Source organism: Corvus hawaiiensis, chromosome 7 (assembly GCF_020740725.1).
Source record: "Corvus hawaiiensis isolate bCorHaw1 chromosome 7, bCorHaw1.pri.cur, whole genome shotgun sequence".
Lineage (NCBI taxonomy): Eukaryota > Metazoa > Chordata > Aves > Passeriformes > Corvidae > Corvus > Corvus hawaiiensis.
This window is the reverse complement of record NC_063219.1, coordinates 38,994,868-39,005,860: the sequence shown is the minus strand read 5'-3', so window position 1 is coordinate 39,005,860 and position 10,993 is coordinate 38,994,868.

Genomic DNA, 10,993 nt, shown 5'->3' with positions numbered 1-10,993 from the left:
TGAGCTCGTGTTTAACCGAGTTTCCAACGCTAAAAAGCTCCCTCAGCGTTTCCTCCCTCACGTTTCATGAGCACGCCCTGCCTGAAGTCACCGATTCTCATTTTCTGCCCCATATTGTCCTCCCAGATGTTTTCCTTCTCCTCTTGTGGGGCTGTCCTGGCCAAGGAATCTGTCCCCTGAATGTCCTGTAATTCTGTTTTAATGGCTATTAAAAATGATTTGCACGAAAAAAGAGGCACTTAGTAAATGAATAAAAAGCCAAACCCATGAATTATTGATCCAGAGGTTGCCCCAGTGGTGATGCCGCAGTGCAGGGACCCCATCCCTGTCCCCATCCTTGTCCCCATTCCCTGCACATCCCTTTCCTGAGGAGAAATCCACATGAATTGCTTGCTGAATACCCCGAAACCATAAAAAAAGTTCCTCTGGAGCACAAAATATTTATCCTAAAGGCGAGGTGGTGAAGATACCAAAGGCGTGAATAATCTGGTGCTGGCTGCAGAAAACATCCCGGGCTGCAGGGGAGGGGAAGGGCAGAGGCTTGGAAAGGCATTTTTCCTTCTCCACCTCTTGTTATTTAAAGAGGGTACTCAGGGCAGAGCACTCAGGTCGTGTTCTGTGCTCATGAAACTCAGTTTAAAATGAATTTCAGCTCCAAATCGGCTGAAATCAGCTGGTGGCCCATGGAGCAGTGCAGGGCAGGCTCCCACAGTCCTGCAAGGTGGAAAATAAATCAGTGAAATCATTTGGTACCCCCCAAAAACGGGCCAGTGAGGAAGCAGCACATCCCTGCTGCCCGGGGCAGTGCTGGGGACTGAGGAGTGCTGGAAATGTGGTGGATTCGGGGATTCAGGTGCCAAATCCCCCGAATTCCGTCCCCCCAGCAGGCAGGGGAAGAGATTTGATGCTTCCCAGGTGTCCCCAACCGGGCAGTGCTGAGCTCCTCTGATAAGTGATAAGAGGGCAGCCAAAGGGCGGTGATAAGAGGGCAGAGAATGAGGAGAACCCGCTCCAGGCTGGAAGCACACACAGAAATATGGATGTGCAACATTCCTCACGGCTGCTTTATCCCGGAAAAGTCCCGGGAGCTCCGAGCAGGCACAGCAGGGACATCACCCACCCCCCCGCCTGTCCCCAGCCAATGCCCTCCCACCTTCCCCGCTCCCTCCGCCCAGCCTCAGCTCTGCTTCCAAGGATTTTCACGCCGGACTGGAATTTTTAGTGCTTGGATCATTCCTTTTATAAACGTGTTGCGCGGGCTGGTAACGTTCAGCTCAGCATCTCACCCAGACTGATTCAGTCCCCAGGCGGGGATGAACCGAAAATTCTTCAGGGACGCGGATCTGCAGAAAAACACGCGGCTAAAAATATCCCTGGCAGCTTTTCTGCTCCTCAGACACACGCTCAGCCACAACTCCGCAGGGTAACAGACACGTATTTTAAATATCAGCACGCAGGGAGTGGTTCCTGACCAGGAAAAAACTGAATAAATATTGGTTTAGCACCGCTGAATTTGAATAGAAAGGTGAGGCGAACAAAAAGAGCAGCTTTTGGAAGCGCTGGGTGGGGTATGGACACGCTCCTTCCATGGATTTTGGCAGCTCTTCCTGCGTGCCTTGGGCACGGGCAGCCCCCAGGAGCTCCAGGGCTTCCTCCTCCCACGTGGATTCACAGCAGAGCATGAATGGGATCTGATTCTGACAGAAGAAGGGGTTTTTCACTTTATTCCCTGAAATGTGCTAAGATTCCTCCCGATTTTTCCCTCTTTCCCTCTTTTTAGCGCCCAGACATGCTCCCAGGGAAAGCTGAGATGTGTGGGAGCCCGTAGCCCGAGGGGCTGGCGTGGCGAGGGCCGAATTTATCCAACATTTTGTGCTTCCAGAGCCTTCCCCAGCCCTCCAGAGCAGCGATTTCCACACTGCCAGCAATCCCACGTGGTGGATATTCCGCAAAAAAAAGTTATTTTGGGACAAACTGTGGCCGCGTGGTTTCTCCAGACCGCTTTTGCTGCGTGCGGAGCGGAGCGAGGACACACGCAGGGAGCTCGAAGTTTATCGTTTCTGCTGGAATTTTGGGGTTTTTTTCCATGCAAACCTCCCGTCCCCACGTTGTTCCTGGAGCATTACGAAAGCTGGCCCGGAGCCTGCAGATTTCCGCTTGGCGTTAATGAGTTGTTCCAAGAAAAAAGCGGCCACGGAGTTTCCTGAAAAACTCTGGGAAAATTTCACACCCAAGGGCGTCGGGAACAGCGGGGGCTGCGCTGCCCATCCCGGCACATCCCAGGAACGGGACACCGCCACCTCCTCGCCCCCAATTCCAGCCAGGAGGGGCAGAACGGGGATTTTTCCCAACAAAAGATTCAGGATGTCACAAAAGCCCTGAAGCCTGAGGGATGCTGGGCCGGGAGGGTGTGGATGCTCCTGCTGACTCCAGGCGGGTTCCCAGCTCTCTGGGCTTTTGGGATGACTCCGGGAATGTCCCTGATTTTGAGGATGTGTTTAAAGCCCTCGCCCCTGGCTCCAGGCGCTTTCACAACAATTCCCAGCGGGCTTTAACACCAGAGAATTGTTCCGTGTCCGTGTGGGAGAGGCTGTGGGAAGACACTGGGGTGAGGGGGGCATCACCTGGGTAGATACCTGATTTTTATTGATTACTGATTATCGATTATATTACTGAGTAGGATTATTCCAAACTGCAGCCCTCACATGCCATCATCTCTCCACAATGGATGGGTTGGGAATTGGCGTGAGGAACGACATCTCTGCCCCTGGATGGGGATTTGAGTGATCCACTCCAAGGATTCCTTATGCCATAGGAGCATCCCTGCCCCTGTTCCTGGAGGAGAGTTCTCCTCCATGAATAAACCCAAGCCAGGATGAAGCTGAGCTCTGCAGCCTCGGAGGAAGCAGCAGTGTTTACCAGCTGGTAGGCGAGGATGGGATCCTTTCCAGGAAAAAAAAAAAAAAGAAGGAGGAAGGTGAGGCACGTGTTTGGGTCAGGTACTCAGAGTCACGAGCGCTTCCTGCCCGTTGACATTCCTGCCACGGCTCCGGGAACTGCCTTTGGGAACTGTCTGGGCTTCAAAAAGAAAAAAAAATAACACTTGAGAATCCCCCACCTTTCGTTTTCGTTTCCTGGCTCGTGTAACCATAGCAAAGGATCCTTGCTGGCCTGGGAGATGGAGAATTCCTGCCATGCTCCGATTAAACCACTCCAGCTTCGGAGCGTTCCCATCTGTGTGAGTGTCTCCTTAGCTGGGAGAACATCAGGGTTTTGCTCCTGGGCAGAGAAGGGGCCACGTTTTGCTGAGCTTGGGGAATGATTCCTGCTCTTGGATGCGGCCCATTGATGGGAAAATGGGAATTGTAGGGACAGCCCACGCAGGCAGCTGGCAGAACTCGAGCTTACTATGAGAGCAACATATGCTGAGCTGAGTTCCGAGACCTTCAAATCACTACAAGGGCTTAAAATATTCCGGAATTTAATTACGAGCCTGTCTGTGCTTTAAATGCATGAATGTGAGATGCAGGCTTGGGCTGTGACAAGGGAAACCTCCTTCCATGTGCGGGCAAAGGGCTGGGAGGGAAAATCCTGTCGGGACAGAGAATCGGGACACGTGGAGCCAGGTGGGAGCAGCCAGGATGTCCCCAGGGGTGGGTGACATGGGCTGTGCTCTGTGTCAGGGGCTGCTGAGCCAAACAGGGAATGGTCACACTGAGGGTGGGTGTAAATCATGGAATCCCAGACTGGTTTGGGCTGCAATATTAAAGCCCATCCTATTTTACCCCCTGACTTGGGCAGGGACAGCTTCCACTATCCTGGGAGGCTCCAAGCCCCATCCAACCTGGCCTTGAGCACTTCCAGGGATCCAGGGGCAGCCACAGCCTGTTCCAAGACCTCCCCACCCTCACAGGGAACAATTTTTCCTAACCATAATCCACTCTCTTCCAGTCCTGAGCCATTCCCCCTTGTCCTGTCACCTCACACTGCTGTGAATCTAAATTATCAAAGAATTTGTGTTGAACGCCTCAAAAAATTCCTTTATTCCTAAAAACCTTCCATGTACTGAACAAGTCACCCCCTTTCTCTGTCACCTGTCCCGATCTCCTGTGGTCCCACAAGGAACAAGGGTTCATCCTGGACTAAAAGGGATTTAAATCTTCCCCCAAGTTGAAAGCCTGGGGTGTTGTACCTCCAAAAATGAAGGTGCCCTCGTAACATTGGGGTTATTAACTTAATGACGGGAAATTTAGGGATGGGAATTAAAGCCCTGCTCTTGCTTATGTCCCTGAGGAAGGATCCCCATGTCCTGGATAGGGAAGGCTACTCATTCCCCAAGATTTCCTGGCAGGCATCCTGCTGGGAATTAGCCTTGCAGCAATCGGGATGTGAGATGGGGAACTCACAGGGATATCCCACTGATTTTTAGGAGATTATTATTCCTCTCCTACTTTAATTCACCTAGAGAAATCAAACACATTCTGTGGGTTTTCCAAGCAAAGAAACAACAGTTTGGCAAAAGGCTTTGATCCACAAGCAGGGATGCAGGATTGGGCTGGAAAATTGATCACCATGATCCAGAGCATCCTCCAGCAAAACATTCCCACCCACAGGAAATTAAGGTTGGAAAAGACCTCCAAGATCAAGTCCAACATCAATGGAGAGGCCAGGGTGAGTCTGAGCAGGAAGCCAAGAGTTTTTAGGATGCAGAATAAACCCAGAACCTTCATTCCCACATTTGACAGAGGGATATTTGCTGCTCCGCTGGGATTTTCCATCACTCAGCATTCCCAGCACCGCTTCCCTGGCAGAGACCAGTGCTGGGCTGGAAGTTCCAGTCACCGAGGAGGTGACAGCCAGCCCAGAAATGAGGTGTGTGGTGTCACCACGGGGACAGAGGTGCCAGGTAACCCCACAGGGACTCGCTGGAGCTGTGTCACCTCGGGATCTTCCTGCAGGAAACGCTTTCCATGGAAAGCAGCGGCCATTGCCGGGTTTGGTTTATTTTAAGGCTGGAGAGAAGCCTGGGACAGCTCCTCAGGGCTCACCAGGGCTTTTCACGCTTGGACACTTCCCAAGCTCTCAGGATGCGCTTTGGGGTCCATACATTTTGGGAAGAGATGAGGAGAAATTTCAGGAGTGGGGCCGTGTCCCTGCTGTGTCTCACCGGAACGTGGAAGCACTGGTGTCCCAAATCAGACTTGAGGGCACCGAGAAAACCCTGTGGGCAATCAGGCCCCTGCCTCAGACACAAGGCTGGAACAGGGATTTGGGGCTGAAACAGGAATTTGGGGCTGAAATGGGCATTTGGGGCTGAAACAGGGATTTGGGGCTGGAATGGGGATTTGGGGCTGAAATGGGGATTTGGGGCTGTACCCCATGTCTCACCCATTGTCACGATTCCATGATTCCAGCCAGAAGCTGGGCTCCAGTGCTGGATGTCAGCAGCACTTCCAAAGCACGGGGCCCTTCCTAAGGAGGAGGGACTGAGCCTGCCTAAAACTGCTTTAATTAAACCCAGCAACATCATTAACCCGCCGGAGCTCATCAAATGAGTGTTGAAAAAGGAACTTGCCTTGGCCTCATTTCCAGGAGGCTGTTCCAAGAGGGAAAACAGCACTTTGCCCCTGACCAGGGTGTTTGGTTTGCTGATAAAACAAAACCTCTTCTTGCCCCCCCGGAGCTTTGGCTCCGTTTGGTTCTCGACCAAATATTTGGTTTGGCTTTTCTGGCTTTTTTTGGGGGTACCCATAGTGAAGGTGTTGATGCCACAGGGAGAATGTGGAGAAAGGGGGGGGAAATGGGGGACTTTAAAAGGATTTGGAGAGGAAGAGGAGGTGTTGGGATCCTTCTTCGAGCACAGAAATCATTTGTGGAGTTCAGAATAAGCTGGCATCTGCGCAGGCTGGAGGGCTGCCAGTCCTTTCCTTATCTCTGCTCTGCTCAGGGGTGACTCAGTACAAAGCTCCCGAGGTGCCCGCGGCAGCGCTGCCGGGAATGTGCCCATGCCAAGGGCTCCGGGGCTGGGAGGGGGATTCCCACCTGCTGGAGAGGAAGGAAGAGGAGGGGTAGGGATCCCCCCGGCAGCGCCCTGGCTCTCAGCCCAGGGCACTTTCCTTGCTGTGCTTGGGGGAGAGTCTCGTCAAGAAATGGTTTTGTACACAAGGTCTGGTGTCCTGCTGGCACGGGGACAGTGGGATGTCCCTGATGTCCCTCTGCCCAGTGCTTGTCACAGCTGACTGAAAGCTGGGCTTTTCCTAGGGAAAACCCCGTTTTTTCCATGGCTTATCCCTAATCCCTTGGGTTTATACCCCCTGTGAGCAGCACGGGGGATGGGGTGTATCAGGATCCCAAGGATTTCTAAGGATGAAACGCCTGGATTGTGTTGTCCCCACCAGGCTGAGATGATGGGATTCGCTCAGCTTTGGTTCCACATCCCTGTTGATCACCTCTCTCATCCCCTGTGGAAAACTCATGGTGGTTTGGCAAGGCTGAGGAAGATTGAGGCGTGAGGGAGTAAAAATCCCTTCAGGTGGAAATATCTCCAAAGGAGCTGCTTCTCCATTTTTGGCATTGCAGGAGCATCACTAAAACCAGGACCTGAGCTTCCATGAATGGATCCAGAGGAGCCAACCCTAACCAGGCTCCATCAGCAGCTCCTGGAGGGAATGTTGGGGAGGGATGGGCAGTCTGGGAAGGCTCCCATGGATCCAGCCAGCCCCACACTGCTGGAACACCAAGGCCTTAACCCCAGAGCTGAAGCAACCTCATGCCTTTGGGAACACTTGGAACAGTCTCCAAGCTGATTTCTCCACCTGTGGCCCTGCTAAGCTCGAGTGGCCTCAGCTGCAGCGTGGGAGCAGCTCCATCTCCTGAGTGCCTTTATCACCCATGCAGCCCCTCACAGCAGCTCCAGGCACAGGCAGGCTTTAACTCCAGCAAAATCCTCCTGGTTTTCCAGTAATTGGAGATGTTTTCTCCATCAGGAGCTGGTGCTGTGCTGCTCAAAGGCTCTGGATGTGGTGCTGCCCTTTGGCACTGCCACCCTAAGGGCACAGCCCGGAGTCAAGCAAGGAGCTGCTGCCCCCATAAGATGCAGCTCCTCACTCTCCATGGTGGCCAGGCATTGGATCCCCAAAATTCACACAGCCGGTAAATCCTCCATCGAGGAACAGGGAATCCTCCAGGCTGGATTCACGGAGGCTTTTGGAAAGTCAGGGATGTGAGCCGGCTTGTCTGGAGCAACCACAAGCTGCAGGTGTGGCCAAACTGGCAGTGGGGAAGGGATGCCAGCGTGTGAATGCCATCACCCTCCTCGCCCAAGCCCAGGGGGCTGCCTGTGCTCCCTGCTCCCACCTCTTGCCCATTCCCAGCTGCCATTCCTTCTGGAAAAGCACTGGAGAATGCCCCCGGTTTTCCTGGAGCATCCTAGGTTTGCACCGTGACCCTCTGGGGTCACGGATTGGCTTCCCGGATGTTCCCTGCTAAAAAGATCTGGTGTTGGGATCAGCTGGCTTGGGTTTGGAGTCTCCTGATCCTGGGAACAAACGTGGAATGTCAGGCAGCGGGCATGGGAAAGCACCATCTCCTGCCAGCAGCACCCAGGGATCCACCAAGAAGGACATTTTCCAGCTGAATCCCAGGCTCCCAGGAGGCACCAGAGATCTTGGGGAGGTGGTGGTGATGAATTCGCCCTCCCGGTGCCCTTTCGAGCCTGGGAGTTACTGTGAGCCTCAGATAAGGAAAGGCACGGAGACATGAACTGGCTTGCCCCAATCCTGCTGGAAAACTGGCATGAGAACCAGGAACAGAGCAAGGCTCTCTTCTTCTTGGACCAGAAGATTCCAGAAAGATGAAAATCTACCAATTTTAGCATCTAAAATTAGCGTTTAGTTATCATCAGCCCTCTCTGTCATCCTCACTTCCGCGGGGGAAAACTGTTGCAGGACCATCCTTCTCATTCCCCAAGCGACAGAATTCCAAAGCTCAATTCCCAATTCCTTTGATTGCAAAAGATTTGTCATCCGTCCTCTGCTGATTTTCACAAGGATGAAAACATGGAGCAGTGCTGTGACCCTGAGCACCGAGCAGGGATGGTGGCCTCCACTGGCATCCCATTCCCACCAGCAATAACCCCTCAAGCCCCCTCAGGAACGCATTTGGCTGCTGGATAATCCTCTCTTCCCATCGTTATTTATTAGCAGGAGGTCAGAAGAGATTCCTGTGCTGGATTTCCCCCCCAGAACTGTGAAAACTCTGGATGACTCCAATTAATTTGGAAAATACAGTGGGAGAAAAGCCGTGTAAACATGGAGAGAACCAGACCTGGCTTCTGCAGGTATCTCTCTTGATGAGGGGTAATTAAATCCTTCTAATTAATTGTTGGCTCATGGTAGTAAAGGTCGGACTTGCAGGGACAAGTCGGAAAGAGGGAAGAAGCCCTGGGATGGGAAGCAGCGACGTGGGAGGATGCAGCATTCTTTTCCCACGTCAAGGAGCAGCAGGACGTGTTAATTCAGCTCTGGAATTTCTCTCCCAACCTTTTATGGTGAAAAAATGAGGCTCTCCTTGGACTTTGCAAATACATGTTCCAGCCGAAATCCAAGCTGTGCGTGAACTCCCGGCCTGCAGCCACTCACCTGGATGTGCTGAGCACGGGATATGCAAAAGTTTGGGAAGCTCAGCTCCGGGCTCCCAGATTACCCCATGAGCTGATGTCAGGGTTTTATCTGAGGACAGCTTCTCATGGCTCTGCCTTGCCTTCCAGATGAAATAACTGAGCCAAGGAATTAATTTTTAATGCATCCAATGAGAGTTTTGGAGGGATTTATGCTCACTCCTGCTGCCAGGCTGTTCCTGAAAGCTCAGAAATCCTGGATCCGGCTGCTTTGTAGGGTTTGGAGGTGAAGGGATGGAGCAGCAGTATCCTGCATGCTCCCTCCAACCCTTCCAACAATTCACATCCCACCAAGCTGGGAATAAAGTGAAGCCCTCGTTTTCTGCAGCTTTCCAATAATTCCTTAATTCCTTAATTCAGTAAACAGCGGTGTAGGAAGAAGAGATTTTCCAGCCTTGAATCATTCCTGTGCAAACATCTGACAACAAAAGCAGAGCTAGAATGTGTTAGAAGACCAGTTGGGCTCTTCTGAGTCATTTAATTAGAGAGAGGAACTTTCCCTGCCTATGGAAATCTCGGGCTGGAAAGGGTGTGAAAGCTGCTGCAACCAACACTTGCCTAATTAGCCTCACTCAGAAGGCTGTGTGTGATCCAGGGATGTTCACACTTTTCCAGGAAAATGTGCTTTAGGAGATGCTGGAGTGGGAGAGGCTCTCACCGTGGTGTGGAAGCCCCAAATTGCTGACCACCACCATCATCCATCTGTCCTTTCTGAGCTCCAGCTCCTGGAAACATCTCCTTTTTCCACACACCACAAAGGAAGCAGAGAAAGGGAGCAAAGCTCTGCATTTCATCCTGCTGGCTGCAGGCAGAGCTGCTGAAAATCCAGGCCAGGGCCCCCGTGACCCAGAAATGTCCTGTTTGACCTGGGGCCTTGGTTGAAATCTCATTTTTGTGCAGCCTCACTCTGAGAGCTCCGGAGAGCGGCTCCTCCCGAAGCCAATCCCTCGCCAGGGCTGTGCAGGAGCTGCCTCCACAGTTTGAGTTAATTAGAAATCTGGGAATCTGGGAGCAAGGACTTGCTGGAGCAGCTTTTGCTTTTGCAGCAATTGGGAGTTTCCTAAAGTGGAACATTTGCTGTTCTTATTTTTTAGCTGCCCCATTCCCATGGATCGTGCATCTCCCAAATCCCGGGAAAACGCTTCTCCCAGAGGATTTCTCCTCTCTGTATTTGCTTTACAGCAGCTCCAGGCTCTGTCCAATCCTCATTTCTCTCCTTGTCTCTGCTTGGTGCTTTCCCCTCATGGATGCCCGTGGCCATCCTGCTTTTCCTCCCCGAAATTCCTGAGGTTTTTCTGCAGCTCAGAGCTGGATTAATCCCAGCCTGGCACCCTCCAAGCTAAAGCTCCCAGCCCCACAAATTGTGAAATCCAGCTCCAAACTCGTCCCCACAACTTTATGGTGGGAAATGTTGTGCCTGAGGGACAGAAAACAATAAAAATCAACACCCCAGCGCGCGAAGAGTTTCAAATGGCTCCCAAAAAATTCCTGCAATGCTTCCAAGGGTCTGTGCTGCTGTTACTCATTCACATGGGCAGGAATTACAAGTATGTGTGTGCAGCCAGGAAAGCTTTGGGTCACCGAATATTTGAGGCTTGGGGTGGAATGAAGGGGTGGGGGGGGGGGGGAGAAACCTTCCAGACTTCCTCAGGATAACGAATCCACCTTGGTGGTGCCACAGCCAAAAAGTGACATTTCTCATTCGCTGAGTTTTGTGCTCTTCAGCAATAATTCCAAGCTGCCGTGCCTTCAGGGAAGTGGGAGGGATTCAGAGGAATGGGTGAGGACATGCAGTACTGACCTAATCCGCTGCACTTTTCCCTGGAAGCTGTTCCCAGAGTCTGCCTTTGGCCCCCAGCACCCGCTGGGATCGTTCAGAGCTGGGTGAGGAGTGGGGATTACACAATTGCACTCGTTTTTTCCAGCCCAAAATGGGATTCAAGCAAAAGGATTTCAAAATTCCTTGCGAAATGAACTTTGACTAAAAATGTTCCAAGTTTACTCATTTCCTATCCATCTCCAGAAACTACATTATAAATAAATCTTGGAATTTAATATCTCATTAAAAAAAAAAAAAAGGTTAAATCTGAAAGTTGCAACCTTAGCAGAGAATTTCATCTCAGCAAGTTCCTAATACCAAATTCCACTGAAATCCAAGAAGTTCTGCAAAACAAGCTGCCTTCAGCATATCAATATTTCTAATGGAAAACCATCCTGTCAGAACATTTTTATGCAGCTCCAGGCTAGAATTCCCTATAACAATACTTTTCCTGTCTCCCCAGCAACCAGCACTGCTGATCCTCTAGAAGGAATCTC